The sequence below is a fragment of the Drosophila pseudoobscura genome, chromosome X (assembly GCF_009870125.1).
Source record: "Drosophila pseudoobscura strain MV-25-SWS-2005 chromosome X, UCI_Dpse_MV25, whole genome shotgun sequence".
In the NCBI taxonomy this organism is placed as follows: domain Eukaryota; kingdom Metazoa; phylum Arthropoda; class Insecta; order Diptera; family Drosophilidae; genus Drosophila; species Drosophila pseudoobscura.
In genome coordinates this window covers 38,403,775-38,424,299 of record NC_046683.1, presented here as the reverse complement: position 1 = coordinate 38,424,299, position 20,525 = coordinate 38,403,775, and the positions used below count along the sequence as shown (strand labels likewise).

The 20,525-nt window shown below is 43.5% G+C and overlaps 1 protein-coding gene across 1 annotated transcript in view; it reads left to right on the top strand.

The window, feature by feature from the left end:
* Positions 1–6,633: 6,633 nt before the first annotated feature.
* rsh (Rap GTPase activating protein radish) overlaps positions 6,634–20,525 on the top strand; it is a 133,521-nt gene continuing 119,629 nt past the window's right edge. The window contains exon 1 of the mRNA XM_033382295.1: positions 6,634–7,474. The gene's annotated coding sequence lies outside the window, so the exon portion shown is untranslated. The remainder of the gene's footprint in view (positions 7,475–20,525) is intronic.

Sequence of the window (20,525 nt, the reverse complement as noted above, 5' to 3'; positions counted from 1 at the left end):
CCTGTCAGCAAGGCGATCTTCGACGAGTCAGAAGATTCAAAAATGAGACGGCTGCTCCGGGGTGGAGACAGGACTGGGAAGCCATCTGAAATCTTGCTTCACTTGCGTCGCTTGTCACCCGCTAGTGGATGCGACCTCACCGAGTTGCCTTCGTCGATTCGTCCGCTCATTTCGGCTTGGGAGGAGAATGATCTGGACAAGCTGGCAAAGATTGTCAACAAGATGATAGAAAATAATGCCATCGACTCCATGTGTGTTATGTCGACTCAACCCAATTCCGCTGAGCATATTCAGCAGAGCGTCGATGCGGTAAGTAGCAAAAGTCCGAATTTGAAAGACGTTGCTGCTGCTTTGCACATTCTTACACGGAAGGTTGATAAGCTACAACACAACATCCCCAAAAAGCCCAAGGTGTCCCATGGCACGAACGTAGATGATAATGGCAACAAGGCATCCCTGTGGTACTACCACAGTACTTTTGGTGATCGCGAACGCAAGTGCCGGCCAGACTGCCGATATTATCAGCAATTAAACTAAAGATGCTACCGCTAACTCAAGTGGTAGGCGGTAGCATCTCAACGACCAGCGACAAATTATCTGTGAATCACGACCACCGACTGCACATCCAAGATAAAACGAGGGGGAACGTTGTGAGTTGCTGCGGACACCGCAACTCTACAGTTATACCCGATACTAAGTCAGTATGGCTCTCCTCCGGCACGACAAAGAGTGCGTGCGAGAGAGATAGAAAATCAGTCTGAGCGTGACGTCGGGCGCTGCGTAGCCACTGCAAATTGATTTGTTCCTCTTGGCTATAAAAATGATCCGATCTGATCCAGACTCAGCAATCTGATAGATATTTTTCTTGGACGTTGACATGCAATCACTGCATCTTTCAAGGGGCGATGCAGTTACTGCACCGTCAAGTGGCCCATGTGACACCAGCAGAAGGCTGTTACGCGCGGATCCCAGGCAAAACGCAGCCCTCCTCCCGCCCAACCGACCGAGGGGCGCTGCCGCATGACGCGCGGTGCGTAGCCGAACCAAACGCGAACATGCAGGAAAGATAGATATTAGACTAACATTCGAGGAAAATTAGCACTAAACTCACTAAGAAACTAAGCATGCAATCAAAATACAAATACCACTACAGTTACTAATTAATAGAAAAGTGTGTAAGGATTAATAATTTAATAAGAGAAGAGGTCATTCTCTATGATTCTGCGGATATTGTGGATGCAACAGATTTTCGTCCTTTGTGTAGGCTGAAGGGGGGGGGGCGAAATTTTGAGATATACGTTTTATAGTGAGATCTAACAGGAGTTCGTATACCAAATTTGGTTACTCTAGCCTTAATAGTCTCTGAGATTTGTGGATGCCCCAGATTTTCGTCCTTTGCGGGGGCGGAAGGGGGTGTGGCTAAATTTTGAAACAAATTCGTCTCGGTTCGATATATAAGGAGTGTGGATACAAAATTTGGTTGCTCTAGCTTTTATAGTCTCTGAGATCTAGGCGCTAATGTTTTACTCTAAGCAAAGACGGCTATGCTACGTGTGTGTTAGAGAGAGACAGGGCGAGAAAAAATGAAATTGTTTTCTTGATGCTGGCTATAATAATAATTCGTTCCAATTCAGATTCAGCAGTCTAAAAGATATGGTCATTCTCTACGATTCTGCATTTTTGGTTTTCTCGTATCTTTAAAATTGTGGATGCCACAGATTTTCGTCCTTTGTGGGGGCGGAAGTGGGCGGGGCAAAGTTCTGAAATATTCTTGTAACAGTGACATATCAGAGAAGTCTGGATCCAAAACATCGTTGCTCTAGCGCTTATAGTCTTTGAGCACTAGGCGTTGATAGGGACATACAAACGGACAGACAGACTCGGCTATTGATGCTGATCAAGAATATATTTACTTTATGGGGTCGGAAACGATTCCATCTGGACATTCCTTACACACATCCATTTTCACCAGAAATCGTATATACCCCAATACTCATTTTGAGTATCGGGTATAATAAATATTTTTCCAAATAACACTTTTTTTAAAGGGCATTTAGTAATTTGATCAAACAAAGGAACAAAATCAGTAAAATTATAAAAACAACTTATTCAATAAAAAGAAAACTTTTTCCAATGGGTTTTTTTTTTCTATCAACTACTTGCATTCTTTGTTTTAAATTATAAATTAATGAATGAACCACAAAATGGTTACCCCCTCGGCTCTTAATGAACATTTGATGCTATCGGGCATTGAATCGTATAAAACCTTCAGATATTCATCCGTTATATCCTCAAACCAAACTTCTTCTATACTTTCCCCTTATTCAACCGTAGTTTTGGCTCCGGCTTTCTTATTTTGGCAGTCATTAGAGCCAAGACATTCTCTATCGGACATTCTCTATGTCAGGACTTAATGTCCAATTCAGCCTTCAAAATGTTTATCTGTCGTTGAAAAATATTCGAATCTTTTTGAAAGCATTCGAAAAATCTCAAAACGTCAAAGAATCACTTATAGTGCGCGCTCAATGATAAGGTTCAGAATCCTCCTGAAAGATGGAATCTTCTTCTCTCTCAGTAACTGATTCCATACTGAACACAGCTCCATTTCGAATAATTTTTTCATACTGTTTTGCAGATATGTATCCCCATGTCATAATAGAAGGCGAATGTTTTACGGTGGAAATGCAGCAATTTTCGTAAAAGATTTCTCCTCTGCTAAACTGAACTGAGGTTCAATTTGGACTCACTCATCCGATAATATGTCTCGTGACCATTCACCCTAATTTGATTTGTTTTTAGACCAATTTAGGCGAACTGTCTTCATTCCACTATGCAGAAGGGGACTTTTGCCAGGTTTCCTTGCTATTCAAGACACCTCGATTGGCCGAAGGTGAATAGTTCGAGCCGAAATATCATTTGCGAAACTTTGCTGCAGTTCTAATGCTATCTCAAAATAATTTTTAAAGCGATCGTTAGGCTCATTTAACAATAACACGATCACTCCTTACACCTTTGCTAAGATTGGTACCACAAAGTATTAATTAATTACTGATCTAAAAAAGTCTGAATTATACTGGATTTATTAGTTTAAAAGAAACAAATTAACTTATTGGAATAAATGTAGTTTTTGTGGTACAAATTTGTCTTCCGTTGGGTCAAAATTGCCAAAAAAGCGATACAAAGGTGCGATTTTAATATTTTTTTCTGAGTATATAACTATGATATAAAAGCGAATTAGGGTAGACTTTTGCTTAAAATCGATTAAGCGACAAAAAAAACGAGGGGGAACGTTGTGGTTGCTGCGGTTGCTGTCTGTCCGTCCCTATCAGCGCCAAGTGCTCAAAGACTATAAAAGCTAGAGCAACGATGTTTTGGATCCAGACCTCTGTGATATGTCACTGCTACAAAAATTTTTCAAAGCTTCGCCCGCCCACTTCCGCCCCCACAAAGAACGAAAATCTGTGGCATCCACAATTTCAAAGATAAGAGAAAACCAAAAACGCAGAATCGTAGAGACTAACCATATCTTCTAGACTGCAGAATCGTATTGGATGAATTCGATGAATGAATTGGATCGTATCATTATTATCTCAGAGACTATTAAGGCTAGAGTAACCAAATTTGGTATCCGCACTCCTGTTAGATCTCACTATAAAACGTATAGCTCCAAATTTCGCCGCCCCCCTTCCGGCCCCACAAAGGACAAAAATCTGTTGCATCCACAATATTGCAGATTAGAGAAAACTAAAAGCGCACAATCATAGATAATGACCATATCTATCATATTGCTGAATCTGGATCAGATCGGATCATTTTTATAGCCAATAGGAACAAATCAATTTGCAGTGGCTACGCAGCGCCCGACGTCACGCTCAGACTGATTTTCTGTCCCTCTCGCACGCACTCTTTGTCGTGTCGTTCAATATTAGCGGCGTCTGCCGGAGGAGAGCCATACTGACTTAGTATCGGGTATAAATGTAGAGTTGCGGCGTCCGCAGCAACTCACAACGTTCCCCCTCGTTTTTTTTGTCGCTGGGTGTATAATATCTTCCATGGAATCGATTGCTTGTACAAGTTTCTGTAAGAGAAAAATAGTAATATTTATTTTTTTGAATATATTGTAGCAATATTGATATCGATTTGATTTGGATATAAACACTATAAAGACAAAATGGGGCTCAAAATACCCAAGCCCTCATTTTCCTATCCATTACACCATATACATTTTTCCGTATCTGTCCATGTATACGGAGACACAAAGACGGCACTGGAGGCAGATCACTCCTTTTGTTTTGTTTTGTTTTTACTCTCATTAAAAAATTAATAGTGTCTCAAACAATAAATAAAATAAGCCTGCCAATGGAGGGGCTGAAGTTAAAGTTAAAATAACGCCGAACCATCAATTAAGGAAAAAGATCGATAGACAAGGGCTCGAGGAGAGACAAAAGAACCCATGCGTACGGAGAAGAAGCCATTTCGCCAGGACCCTGAAATCGACGTGCACACAGCTAAAGAGTCATCTAAAGACAATCCCCGATCAGACGCGTATATACTGCAACTCTCCCGACTGTAGTTCAGCCGCGCAGGCATTACGTACCAACGGGTCAACCCAAGCAAGGACTAAACGCCGCGAATATTTCCTGCAGTGCCCAAGGCCACGCGTACAAATATACCCAGCTATTTTCACCCCTTACACCTACCTACAAGTAAGTTCTTGAAAACCTTTTGGTGCAGCCAAGGACACAGAATATTTCAAATAAAACTTAAGTCTTGTAAACAAAAAATTTCGGGTGATATTTATTCATTTTGTAAACGAAAAACATGCCCCCACCCACCTAACCTGCTGTGTAGCGAGCCTTTGCGACTACACAATGCTCCCTACCTCCCCCATAGCATAACTTGCGATGACACACTGCCCTGACCCAACTTCACGCCTCACCTCTCGAGCATTGCGACGACATCTTGTCACGCCAGCACCTGACGCTTACGATCAATCACGGCACCGGGATTTTCCAACCCCAGCCTAAAATCTTTTTATCAACTACAAATTTCTTGTGGCAGGCTCTGGACAGGCTGACCTTACCCCAGCCTAAAATAGGTTCCTCACAACATTATACATAAATACCGAACGTTTTCCGCATAAGGTTACTTGTAAATATTCTGAATTGCCTTTTTGTAACATATCGACAAAATCTGGGATCCTTAGGGAATAAATTAGCCACTTCAAGAAATGTACGAGGATAAATATACATATACACAAATTAAAGCACAAATATTTCCGGCACAATACAAAGAAAACGGTGAATTTAAATTTTCATCAAATCTTTATCCTATTTAGCATAAATTTCATAAAAAATAATAACAAAATTCATTATTGTTAATTATAAAAAAAATGTTGACTAAAATAACTCCAATTTGCGTTCTTCAAAAAGGCGACACTTGATCACGACACCAACATTAAAAAAATATATTTTTATTTGCTTCCCTAAAATGAATAGAGTGTTATAATTATAGGAAATATAAAGGAAAATAAAAAAGGAACAAATCAATTTTCAGTGGCTACGCAGCGCCCGACGTCACGCTCAGACTGATTTTCTGTCTCTCTCGCACGCACTCTTTGTCGTGTCGCTTAATATTAGCGGCGTCTGCCGGAGGAGACTTAGTATCGGGTATAACTGTAGAGTTGCGGTCTCCGCAGCAACTCACAACGTTCCCCCTCGTTTGTTTTGTGCCTGAAATATTTGTGCCCTTAGTGTACATTTTTAGTGTGTTGTATACAAGTGTCGGGGTGTGTATGAGGGCTATCCGATAAGTCCGTGACTTTATGAATAAAACAACTATTTAATTTTTCAGCATAGTCTCTATTAAGCTTTATAAACATTATCCAACGTTACTCTAATTCTTGTATCTATTGGAAAAAATAAAATTTGTCGAGGTCCTCAAAATTTGCATTTGTTTGTGAGATGACTTCATCGTTGAAATCGAAGCTCTTTCAGCCGAGTCATTTTTTCAGGTTTGGAAACAGAAAATATAGGAAATAGAGGCATGGTTTTGAGCTATTGGTCCCTCGCTACCTTCACCTCCCCACTTATTATGAGCTCCATTCAGTTTTGAGAATTCCTATCATTGGCTAGATATATTTAGTCGCAACAACGTCCACGGCTTCTGCTGCAACAACGCGTAAATGCAACAGCAGAGCAGAAACTTCAACGGCAGAGCTCCCCCTGCTCAGCCAATTCCGCCTGCAGGCGCTGAGGAATGCGAATGCCTTCCCCTGAAAAACCGCCAACAAACATACGAAAAACAAACCCCCAAAATTATTATAGTATATACATACATATGTATACGTATTGCTACCCCGTCGAATCACCTGGCCGTACATAAGCCTGTTGCTGTTGTCGGTGTTGTTGCTGTTGCTTCCTACATGTTGCTGCCACTCTGACGCTGTTGTAGGCGTCGTCGTAGTCGTAGTCATGGTCGTTGTAACAGTTACACACTTTCCACTTGTTGTTTCGGGTACGAACGAGGACGAGTGTACGGCAGAGCAGAGCAGAGCAAAGCAGAGCTGCGTGGCAGAGCTGCGGAGCAGAGCAGCGCAGGGCAGCGCAGGGCAGCCGAAGCGGCGACACGAGGCTGCCTCGCCAGTTGGCCAAGGAGCTGAGCAACAGATGCTGTTCAACATCCAAGCCCGAAGGTTGTGTGGCACGCAACAGCAACAGGAAACGGAAGAATAGAACACCAGCAACAGGACACCAACAGAACAACGGCATTTGGAACAGGCGCAACCGTCGTCAGAAGCGACCAGACAAGAAGGAAGGAAGAGCCAAAGAGCAAGAGGAGAGCAGACGAGGAGAAGAAGCTAACCCCCATACCCATTTCCGGCCCATCCCCGCTCCCATCCCAATCGCCAATAACCATAGCCATTTGCCACAGCCGTGTGCCACATTCTGCGCGTGCAACAAGTCAGCCTTCTTCGAGTATTTTTTTGAAAGTGTTTAAGCCAAAAGTGTTAAGTGATCAAAAGTAAAAGCTGTTTTGTTTTTGCCGTGCTGCTTACAATTTCAATAGTTCTACAAAACAAAACCCAACGAATACTCAACATACCTGAAACCTGAAGAAGCTGAAGTACAACATCCATCAGAGCCTTGAATCATTCGAAGTACACATACATACATATATATACGCCAGAAACATTATATACAATATACATACACTTATAAATAGAACTACAGAGATAAATGATATCCCCAGTAGTTACAAGTACACTCTACAGTCGTTGTTAAATCTTCTTTGAAACCTATTCATGTGCATTCAAAAACATAACTCGGAACCTAAGAAAATCCAAGTGAAATAAGACAGAATATTAACATATTTAGCGTTATTCCACTGAAACACTCGGAAAGAAAAGTACAGTTCGAATCTAGCGTGTAAAAAGATTCCACGAATTCACTTCGTGGAAACAGAGCTACAAAATGTGAGTACTATTTGATTTACTATTGCATAGTACTTATAATAATGTCAATATAATATTTATTGTACTTAGAATATAGTTATTTTATGTTTTGTATACATAAGGTAATATAGGTATCAAGTGACTAATTAAATGACTTTGAATGGTATTTTAAGTAAAAATAATATACCACTCAAAGGTTTTTAATTAGTCATTTGATATATTTCCAGAGCTGTCAAGTAAAATGGATAGAAATTTAAGAAATTGTTTTACCCTGACCCCACGACCGCATGGAAATCGAAATCCGGTAATTGTTCGTGGCAATTACATATTGTTGGAAGCTCTGGGCAGAAAACCGGGTCCTCAATTAAATTCCAATTTCTATGCAAATTCTGAATGCAGAATGCATTTGTACTAAATCACACTTTCAGACTCCCAGCTTCGGTCTCATGTCCACTTCGTGGTCTTACCAATCTGTCCATTTGAAACTAACAATAGCATCAAAATTACTATAACAATAGCTTTGCCACAAATCGCCATGCACACGCACAGACACACTTGAAATATTGATTCAATTATCCGATTTGGGGCATCGGCCTCCCCAGGAAGCCCCGTGCAAAACCAAATCTAGCAAATGACAGAAACAGAAACTCTCATTTGAAACAAAAATAAGCGTCAGCAAAAAAGGTGGAGATCAGTGAAAACAACTTAACCATTTGCAATTAGTCACGACGCATTAAGTACTAGAAATTTTTCTGCCCGAATCGTCATCAGTGTTTGATGTCCGATTGATGAAAGAGATTGAGCAGCAGCGTCTACATTTTGTCAAAATACAAATAAAATTAACTCATGAACCGCTTGTAGTTAATATTTCCTCTTGAGCATTCCCATAACGTAAAACTAGATTGAAAGAGTGATTTTTGCTTCAATTGAGACCAAAGAAAACTTAAATGCTCAAAGCAATTTCCCACCATACATATCAATGATCAAAAGTACCACTCGAAAAACTTTGATTTGTTTATGCTCGGGCGAAGCCGGAGTGTACATTTTGTACTATCCCTCCTGCCTATCAATTCATTTTGTGTACCATTTTGGCCAGTGTAACGGAATAGTTTCCTCTCCTCTGTATCTATGCTCGCTCTTGTTATCTTTTCGTTCATACGGCGCGCCGCGGCGTCACCAAGCCGGCAGCAGCTGCGTCTGCTCTGTTAGGTACTGCTTGATGTAGTTCAACTACAGACCTTTTTTGGCCCCAAACTCTTATTTTAGCACGGGATTGGCTCGCTTGCGGCAGCCGTATAACTCGCTGAAATAAAATTGTCAAAGACTATGCCATCTTCGGCCACCCTTCTCATACAAATTACATACAATAATCAGTTATAACTTATAAGTTATAACTTATAACGCTTTTCAAATTAAAATAATTTAGCTATTATAGTCAGCAAAAACGCTCATTGTCTCAGCAGTTTAATTTGGCTTAAAACCCCATGCTGCTCGATAGCTCAAATTTGTTTATTAAGATAAGTTTACCTTGTCGAATGTCCTGTTTCGATTGCTGTTTTGTCGTCTGCTGTTTGCCTTTCAACGCTCCACCTGTACCGGTAAGTACCCCCTCGAAAAGTTCAAATTCTAATTCAATTTCATGTTCCTATAAGCTGTCGGGCCATGCAGATATGCAGCAGTTCGACCGTTCTTCTGCACTGGGACAGTGCGTGTTTGAGCTATACGAACTATACAATGCATAAAGTATCAATATCTACTTGAAGAGAGCTTATTTTCATAAGTACGCACTGTTTTACTTTAAATATACTCGTACATAACGAATGCACAATTTATTCTTTTTCTTTTAAAATTTGGTTATTTTTTTACCCTATTTGTATAGAATTGTTTCTTATTATAATATCAAATAGCTATGTCTATAAAATATCACAATAATCCTTTTCTATCAAAAATGAAGTCGACTTTACTGAACAATCTTTATTTAATAACATTCGACGAGTAAAGCAATTAGATGCTAAATTTTTGTGATTTTAATTTGCAATTTTGATTCAGTTGTGAAACGCACTGTACTTTGCACAAATGAGAGGGACTGTGGGACGGTGGCTCTTTTGCATTTTGCCAAACGATTCTATGTGTCGGATATTCCAGTTGCCTACTTTTAGGCTCCACAATTGTTGAAAACTTGGTGGGGTCTCACTCTGGTTGTTCCAAGGCAAAAGCAACAGCAAGAGAGCATATCCCAATGAAATGAGCAGCTATTTTTAGAAACTGTTAACACAGAGAGCTACACGCTCAAAATGATTGAATCGACTGTGATTCTGTGTGTGGGCTCACTGGTACAGTTTCGGGCGGGGAGACGAGTCAATCGAGTGTATGGCAAAAGGGAGAGCGCGGGCTGCTCCTCGACAATCATTTGTAAAATCAGAGGCATTAGTCTGCTTGGTACGAGCTCCTGGCCGCTGGCTGCTGATGCCGCCGCCCCGGCCCAATCCTTGCCGTGCATCCTCTTACGCTCATTAGTAGCACATTTACCGAGTACGTGATTTAGCTGCAAATGTGCAAAGGACCGTGCGTCGAAGCGGCCTTCGTGCCGGCCTTTTGCTCCCTTGCTCTCTGGCCCTGGGCAGCTCCAGTTCCAGTTCCAGTTCCAGCCCTGGCCCATCCTACTCGGAGCTTAAGGATAACTGTTGCTTGTGTACGTGAGTTGGAGAGACATTGTGGAATTTACTCGCACTCGTATCGTACCGCGCCATATCCGACATCCAAAAGGCGAGTTTGCATTTGCATTTCAGAGAACATGCATGTCCAGCTAGTACGTAGTCGTAGCCCCCGATTTTTTCCGGAAACAACGAAAGCCCGTACCGTCCGGGAGCCTTCTTCGGGCTATGTCCACACATTTGCAATTCGCATGCATGAACCGTAATGCTGGATGAAAACTGTTGCCCTATCCTAAGGCTTTGGTAGAGGTGGGCTTCTACACTTGACATTTCTTTGTTGGTCAGTGCGAGCGGATAGGGCGAATATGTTTTGGGGCCTCCAGTCAAGCGGCGGGGATTCCGGCATTCCACTTTCCTTGTTTGCTTGTTAACTTCCATCGATAAGTGGGAACACACTCCAACAGAGTGGCTTAGACACTCCAGCGCACACACAAAACACAAACTGATCAATGGCTGTCACATTTCCGGCACATGGTAGAGCTTCCGAGACAGCGAAAAAGGCAGGAGCAGAGAAGCAATACCCGTTGAAGGGAGGAGGGAAAAGAACGGACGCGACAAGTTGATTTACACAGTCCCTTCCTTCCGCTCTGTCGATGCGTTCTATCCCCGTTACTCCTTATATTGTATCGTTCTGCCCGCACATAAAAACCCCCCTCAAATCCCGCTCAGGCACACACTTGTTGAGGGATAAAGATACACCTATACTCGTACATAGAGCAACACTTATGGTTCAATGAAAATTTTCACTCAATTACGCTTTAAGACTTAATTCACCAAATTGAGGCGAATGTCGTTAACACCCAGAGTCAGGTTGTCTCTCTCATCCTCACTACTAGACGGGTAGTCAATCTCTTCCCAAGGCGGGCACAAATATACATACAGTCCTCCTGCACTGGTATTTGTATGCACAAACTAAATAAACAGCTTCCCCAGCCCACAGTCCTCAGTCCTTAGTTCCTGGATGATGCTGGTCCACATCCTTCATGTCGTCGTCTCCATCATTGTCATGGAACTTATCATGGCTTCCTGATGCGCTCAGCCCAGCCCCCCGCTTGCCCCATTTGCCCCTCTGCATGTCAAAGTGTTGTTGTGTGTGGACGTGTGGTTATGTATGTGTGTTTGCCATGCTATTTTATGGTTTTTCAACAGAAGCACAAGGACTCACCGCTTTATGGAAAAGAAAAAAGCCAACAGAACAAAAAAGAATGACTAAAATAATTATGGTTAATTGTGGCTTAGTTGAACTGACTTTCCATGCGGTTCCCGGTTCATCTTTGCCCTCTTGCGGTTCGTCAATTTCAGAAAATTCAAATTTGTTGCCTGTAGTCGAGTTTTCAGTCGCAGCGGCTTTCTCAACTTCAGTTCAAAGTCCGGTTTCTTTTCGGGTTCCTCCTGTACCTCTCTGTAACCCTCTTGTACCCCTCATGTGCCCCTTCTGTAACCATCCTATACACCGACTCACATCGAACAACACTTACTGAAAGTTACTGGTCAAGGTGCTTCGATTAAGAGCACATACATCCAACACACGGAAACAAAATGGTTTCTCTTTTCGATTTTGTATCCGCAAAAGACACAGGCACACAAACAAAATGGCGGATAGATAACATACTAACGACAGTTGTGGGCTTATCCTTTTTGGAAATAATTATCCAATAAAATAGTTAATAGGCCTCAGCACAGGGGCTTCATTAAATATAGCTCCAAAACGAGAGGGAAGGTTGTGAGTTTTATACATTTATACCCAATACTTAGTCAGCGTGGCTTTCCTCCGTCAGACGCCGCTAATATTAAACGACACGACAAAGAGTGCGTGCGAGAGAGACAGAAAATCAGTCTGAGCGTGACGTCGGGCGCTGCGTAGCCAGTGCAAATTGATTTGTTGCTTTTGGCTATACAAATTATCCGATCTGATCGAGATTCGGCAACCGAATAGATAAGGTCATTAGCTATGATTACTCTAGCCTTAATTGTCTCTGAGATTTGGGGGGACGGACGGACGGACGGACGGACGGACGGACGGACGGACAGACGGACAGACAGACAGGGCTCAATCGACTCAGCATCAATTGCTGATGAAGAATATATATACTTTATGGGGTCGGATACGATTCCTTCTGGACGTTACACACATCCATTTTCACCACAAATCTAATATACCCCAATACTCATTTTGAGTATCGGGTATAATTATCGATTAAAGGGTGGATTCCGATAACCGATAATCTTGACCGAGAGTCAACAGACTGACAATGACTGTACCTGTAAGTCTTCAGTTTTGAAGGCTTAAATCCATTGAGCTTCGATTCGGAAAATGTTGATAGCTGATCTCGGGACGAGCTCCAAAGTTACGACCCCCACGAGTACGCAAGGGCCGAGAGAAGGTGGATGGGTATAAATAAATGGGGCAACGCAACCCACTTTGCTCTGGCATCTGCCACAATACAAGCTTAAAAATGCACTCAAGCGTTAGAACTCAATCGATTTGATGCTGAAAATAAACGCCAAGGGAAATACGAGTTCGAACATTGGTGTTCCATATGGGAGAGGAGTGTGTGCTCGTATGTAAAGTAATTCCATTCCCGTGTGGGGGAACGTGTATGATGCCATGCCCGAAAGATGGTAATACGAGATATTCCAGAAAGCATCAGTTCTGGCAAGCAGATATGTATCTACTTTGAGAAGTTCCCGGCCAAAACCACAAGCACTGAAATTAACAAAATTCGAGAGTCGAACTGGCTGCAACCTTTGCACAAAGGCCAGAGCCAAAGGGATGTTGCAGGTGCCACATGTCCATGCCATGCACCGCCAACTTCCAAAAGGGCTGCTGAACCTACGCACAAAGGGTGTATTCAAGTGTGCGCCATAGAATTTCCAAGTTGAATGCATGTCAAGAATTGTAAAGGCCCTCGCACACACGTCACACTTTCCTCATAATAACCATCAGCCACCACACGCTGTCCCAGTCCCAGCCACAGCCCCTTGGACAACACCACTCTGGCCCATTGAGACACACTCCGGCCTACTACTGGTCTTCCTTGCAAGGTCATCGTCAACGGCTGATTAATAATATCAGTGCCAGCGATGGCAGTCGACACTTTGCGACTGGCCTTTCGAACCATGCTAATTAGAAATAGAGTCCAAGACGCGGCAGCTCCAATCAGAAGGCAATACCTGAAGGGAGATGCCACAGATATTTTCCGAGAAAGGACATGCGTGAAGGGAGAAGACTGAATAAAAGCAAGTGACGTAGGACGTTATATCTCTCGAAACGAATAACTTTAAAACAGATACAATATTCCTCATCCGATAAGTGCCCATGAACACCCACAAAATATACATGTGCCAGAGAGAGAGAGAGAGAGAGAGAGAGAGAGAGAAAGAGAAAGAGGGAAAGCAATCGAAGTGAAAGTACCGGGGAATTCAGTAATCCAGCGAAACGGTGCATGGTTGTAGCCTGCTGATGAGATCCATCCATTACTGCATGGGTTCTATTCAGAATTCAGAATGGAGCAGACCGAGTAGACGCTATGCAAGTATGTGACAATATTGCATTAGTATCCGTGTGGGTGGCATTGTGTTCGGTGCGTGTGTGTATCGTGTATTCAAGTGTGGATGGGTGTTGTTTGAATGGTAATTTAGTTGTGTTGCCTTCGCTGTGGCTGTGGCACTTGAGATAATTACAAAATGGAGTTTAAAAAAACAGCTGCGACATGAGCAGGAGCAGCAGTAGCACGAGCAACAGTAGCACGAGCAACAGTAGCACGAGCAACAGTAGCACGAGCAACAGTAGCACGAGCAACAGTAGCACGAGCGGCAGGCAGGAACAGGGACGAAACATTCCATTTTATGTGTGCAAATATGAGATGGCATTAGCCACGAGAACTGCACCCGTTCACAAATCAATGGGACTCCTGCGGAGGTTTGAATAAGAGCATTTGCACTAAGAAAAAAATTTAGACCTAATCGAAGTAACACTCTACAAAAATGGCATTCCATTTGACTATTCCCTGCCCAAATAAAGTTCAGAAGATCCTTCCATTTCTTTGGAATCTTCATAGCTTCTTATATTCACAGTTTCTCTCAGTGCAGATGTGAGGGGAGTTTTACTATCGCATGGCAATTCATGAATAGGTTCCATGCTGACCGGTGCAATGGCAAATTCAGAACTACAGAATCAACTGGAATTCCAATCAAATGAGTTGCATGAGAATCACGGGAGGTCGACGGATGCTGCCTCGATTTCAATCTGGACACCGGACAACGCGCGACCGGACAGTGGACAGCGCTGGACGGATGTGGGACGAATGATAAATGTGCATAGGATGGGGCAGTGGCAGTACAATGCCAGCATGTACGAGCATGTGCATAGAAAGTGTTCAACTTTACAGATTATCGGACATCTGAAACCCAAGTATGGCACCTACATAAAACGTTCATAATTCAAATTTTTCCGATATTTTGTTAATGCAATTTTCGGATTACCACTGCTCCCGCTCCCCTGCAGAGTGTCCACTAAAATATGTTAAGTATTTCATTGTCAGTGCAGCACTCTGCCGGCGGGGAATGGCGGAGTCGTGTCTCTGGGCTGGGTAAATCGATGCTACACATTTTTCTTTATTACGAATTCGTGGCATGCAACGGAGTCGGGGCTCACTCGGTTCCGTCACATGCCATCCATCGTGGACATATTTTCATGCCGTCCAGCAGCGGCCTCGACTCTTGTGACAAAATATTTTGATTTCAAACATTTTTGCAGGGGTTTTTTTCTACCATTGACGTTGTATTTTCTGACCCTCGATAGGTCGCCATTTTTAAAGTTATTTCAATGGTGAAGGAGATGAGAGGAAGAAGAACGAGGGAGAACGTTATGAGTTGCTGCTACGTCCGCAGCTCTACATTTATACCCGATACATAGTCAGTATAGCTCTCCTCCGGCAGACGGCGCTAAAATAGAACGACACGACAGAGTGCGTGCGTGAGAGACAGAAAATGAGTCGAAACGTGTCGTCGGGCGCTGCGTAGTGACTGCAAATTGATTTGTTTCTAATGGTTATAGTAATGATACGATCTTATCCAATCTCGGCAATCTGGTAGATAAGCTCATTCTCTATGACTGTGCGCTTTTAATTTTCTCTTATCTTCAATTTTGTGGAAAAGGCCGGGGCGAAATCTTGAAATACATTTCTGCATATTCGATGTCACAGGAGTGTGGATACCGTGGACGGACGCACGGACGGACAGACGGACATGGCTCTATTGACTAGGCTAATGATGCTGATTAAGAATATATATACTTTCTGGGATCGGAAACGCTTCCTTCTGGAGGTTACACACATCCATTTTCACCACGAATCTAATATACCCCTATATACTCATTTTGAGTATCGGATATAAGAACAGAGTCAGTAAGAGTGTCGTTGAACAGAGCCGAGAGATTAAGCATTTAGCTTGATTCACACAGTAAGAGTGAAAGAAGAGCGCAATTCTCAAAGAAACGTCTCTCCGCCGTTCCTTCTATCCGAAGGACTTCAAATAATACTTTTGAGAAATTTTGTTGAGCTTAACTATTCAAAATTCCAAGGGAAGTATTAACTCTCTTCGAAAGAGCACGTTATCCATGGGTCAATTTGGTTGGAGTTCTGTATATTTGGTTTCATTTTATTTGATGCGATTTGCTGTTCTCCAGCCGTTTTGTCAGAACGAGTACTGTTAAAATTGCTCTTGTTACTGCTGCTCTTGCTTGTTGGTTGGGTGTCAGATGCTAGGCCCGGGGTGGACAGATACGGACACAGGGAGCAGACCACTTTATTTCTCGTTATCATTGGCATTCGACTCCCAGACCCTGAGACCCCTGCACCTGCACCCTGCATATTGCTGTCACAACTTTTGCCATTGCCTGGAAATGTTATGCAAATATCAGAAACCAGTCATCCAGGCAGCACGGCAGCGGTGGGGGCAGCGGCAGCTAGCAGTAACAACGGCAGCACTGACAGTGACGGCAGAAACAGAAACTGAAACTGATATATCCATCAATTTCGCCACAAAGTACATATGTATGTACACATACTATGCGTGCATATGTACATACTTTATTTTCATTTTGGTGTGGGCGCTGCGATATTAAGAGAATCAAATCCACAAAATTCGTCAAAGCAGAGAATTACAAATAGTTTTAGGGCCCAAGTTAATATGATTTCGACATTGGACCAATATTACATTTATTTACTCCACAGTTTAGTTTTGATTAAAATATTCGTAATACAAGGAATATAGTTTGACTATTAACTACACAAGCGGACAGTGATTTCGCTACAGTCCTAAATTAACTTGTATATGCTAATATAGGCTGTACATATGCATAGTGCCTCATTCGTTTTTTAGATTTTCTCTGGTTTTTCGGTTTTTAATATACAAATATTTTTGCTTTTACTCTTTAATTTAGCAAAACTATTTTCTTTTTAATTTTAAAGATTTTAAAGAAACATACATGTGTGTACCTCTTTTCCAAATAAAACGCTGAAATATGGACGAAAAAAGTACATAAATTAGTGTTAAACCAATAATTTCATTGTTCTGTATGAAAGGAAACGAATGGTTGCCACAGCATTTTAGTTCACTCCATCTGGCTGAACCAAAGCGCATGATCATAAGCTATAAAGTAGGTAATACGCTTCAGCTCGCTGGTGTAATTGCAATATTGTATATCTCTCAAAAGAATGTCAGACTTAGATATTGCGATCTAGTTGAGCGCTCCTAAGTGTATCACGAATTCTTGCACAGATATTGGCTTGTCGGAAAACATCGGAAAAAGATTTCTTCAGGCTCCATGACGAGACGCCTCTGGGTTTTGCAGGAATGTGTGTATGTGGTCTGTCATTGAAATTGTCACCGAAATTGATTTAAAATTGCCAAGAGTGTGTCTATGGCACAAACAGATTATTTGTTTTGTGCAAAGTGCGGCACATTCTGAGGTTGAATGCGAAATGGCAATGCGATTAGTCGGACGATGACAGGACCCGGTTTCTTCCCCGTTTCCCTCACGGAATTATGAAACTGTAGGTTTTGATATCACCTCTCTTTGGGCGAAGGAATATGTGTTTCTTGGCCTCTGCAGAGCATGTCTCTAAAGACAAATTTTTGTACGCAAATTAAAAGGTCAACACACGAATGATAGAAACAGGCGCTTTTAAAGTAAAGTAGAAATCAGTACGTGGGTACTACGACAGTGACAGCGAACGAGGAGAGGGGCACACATTAAGCGAACACAAGCTGCGTCACTTCAACGAACCCATAATACTCAGAAATCGCAGTCAGAGGACTCGGGACACTGGGGGTTGGGGCAAGTGGCTTGCCAAAGATTGATCAGGGAACGGTTCTTGGTGGCACGACTATACCTCCCCCGCTGATTCAATTCGCTTCAATTCATGTTGAAAATCACGTCAACGGAAAACCAGGCATCTGGGCCACAGGTGCAAGTACCCTGACTGCCCTCCACTACCCGTAGCACACACCGCATCCACACCACCGCGACACATGGAAAAATAGACAGGAGAAGAGGCTAAATTCGAATCTCGATGCTTTATATACGCTTTCATCTGGGTCTATATGATGTACTAAGCAGTTGTTTTAAATTCGTCTTGACCTTAGATAATCACTTAAAACGAAGACATTTTAAGATTTCTGACGATATAGTTGATCTCCAAAAATGGTCTAATCATAATTGTTCTGTTCGTATTGTTTAGATGGATTCTTCGGAGTATCCGAATTTTTTACAAAGTTCCTTCCTATGACAGTAATCCCATAAATCCTTCAGATAAAGAAGTCCGATATTAGAGAGAAAATTTGCATAGAATCAGATTAACAGATTACGATACAGTGTACTTTTGGATTAAAGATGACTTCTCTTTCGTGCGTTGCAAATTTTTCTGGCTTATTGTAATACCCCCTGCAAGGGTATGTCCAAAAAGCGATGCTATCAGAGTGTCGGTGTATCTTGGTGTGCTTGTGTATGAAATACCTCCCGGCCGCGCCTGATCCTTGTTCCCCGGCCCAGTTTTCCCGTGAATGGGACACCCCTAACACCCCTGGAAGGTCCAACTGTGGGCTGTCATACGAAAGGTAAATTTTAATGCAAACATTGACAGGTAAAGCGGCATATGTGCGAGGGAGTGAGTGTCCATGGTTTTTTTTTTTTTTTTTATATTCATATACTTATTTATTTGCTCTATAATATTTACAATTTATATTTGTCGGACAAGAGTGTGTTGGGACTAGGGGCCCCGCGGACTGCGGTACTGCCGCAAAGCATTGCTTCGCAGTGGCGTGGACTCCTACTCCGTCTGCTCCTTCCGCCTTCTCTCCAAGGACCTAAGCGTGCGCATCACACTAGAGGCGAACTCCGCGGCCGCATCCCACACCTTCGGGTCTGCCAGCATCAGCGGCACCAGAGTCTCGGTGCTGACCCTAGACCCTGCTACTGTCTCCAATGTCTGACGCTCGAGGTCAAACCTGTGGCAGTCGAAGAGGACGTGGCGAGCGTCCTCCTCTATGCCTGTGCCACACTCGGGGCACCAGTCCTCTGTCTCGTGGCCGAAGCGCTTGAGGTAGCTGCGGAAGCAGCCATGTCCGCTCAGTGCCTGGGTAAGGTAGAAATCCACCTGGCCGTGCTTCCTTTCAACCCAGCATGCTATGCTTGGGATGAGGGTGTGGGTCCATCGGCCTTTGGGTGAGTGGTCCCATCGAGTCTGCCATCTGTCTATGCTGGTCCTTCTGGCGGCGTCCTTAATTTCTGCTTTGGAGCGTGGCTCGGCTGCACTGTCCGTCATGGCATCATGGATCTCCTTCCTCTCCCTTATCAGCTCCCTGAGCGGGACTTGCCCGGCAATGACTAACGCGGCTTCGTCTGAGATGGTCCGGAACGAGCACGCGATCCTAATGGCGCACAGTCTGTACGTTGCCTCTACTCCTCGCATGTAGCTCCTCACCTTCGCGGCTTCTGCCCACACCGGAGCGGCGTAGAGCATCTGCGACGTCACGACGCTCGTCAGCAGTTTTCTCGTTGCCTGCTTTGGCCCTCTGGTGTTTAGCAGCATCCTGGATAGCGCTCCCGCGGTCCCACCGGCCTTCGTGTGGACGTATTCCAGATGCTCTTTGAAGGAAAGGCGCGTGTCGATGAGGACTCCAAGGTACTTGATGGACCTCTGCGATTCGATCGCGGTCCCACCAACCTGTACTCTGGCGGTCTCGACCACTTTACGGCTGGATATCAGGACCGCCTCCGTTTTTTGGGCCGCCAGCTCCAGCCCCGCGGCGGATAGCCACGCCTCGACGGCTTGTATGGCGACGTTGGCAAGCTCCTCCACTGCGGCAAGTTCCTTCGCTACCGCCACTATTGCGACGTCGTCAGCGAAGCCCACCAGGTTAGTGTTGGCTGGCATCGGGAGCCGTAGGACCCCGTCGTACATAGCGTTCCAGAGCAGAGGTCCCAAAACGGAGCCCTGCGGGACTCCGGCTGAGACTTCGTATGCCCTAGAGCCCTGACATGTGTCCATTGTCAGCACCCTATTGCTGAAATAGCTGCGCGCTATATTCAGTAGGTAGCCCGGGATGTTGAAGGACCTCAGTGCCTCCAGCGTCCGGGTCCAGTCGGCCGAGTTGAAGGCGTTCCTTATGTCCAGTGTCACCACCAGACAATAGGACTTGGTTCCGCCTCTCCACCAAGTGGAGTGTCCATGGTGTGTGTGTGTGTGTGTGTGTGTGTGGCGAGGCAACCAAGCGTATAAGCCAGGCAGAACCCAGAGAGAGGCAGAATGGAGGTAGAAGCAGACGCAGTGGCAAGCATGACACTGTATCCAGGCACTCAGATATGGAGCCAATTGTGCATGTGTGTGTGTGTCCATGTATATATCTGTGTTTGCCATTATTGGCAGCTTAGGCAGCACGCAAAAATACACAGGCATACGCACAAAAAAATAGAAAATGCGAAAAAGAAATCGAAAAAATATTAACAACTTATTCCTTTTGATTTTTTTTATTGGGCCTAGTGCTTTTGCCACTCTTATTCAGATATAATTCATTGCCTTCGTTTGTGTGCATATGTGTGTGAATAACTACACATGTGTAGCGCAAGGCTCATCTCTGTGCCACTTAAAGTCACAGCTCAACTCTTTTCTCTCTGACTGGCTGCCCTTTGTGTTTGAGGCTTGAAAAAGGCTACTGATTGTAAGAGTGCGCTTTTAAATTGATTCCTTAAATCGATCGGCGAGCCCAATGAAACCTTAAGTAATTCAATAAACAACCTAATTTTCATAATTTAGGTTTTCTTATTGCCTAATATTACACCCACTGTAGTATCC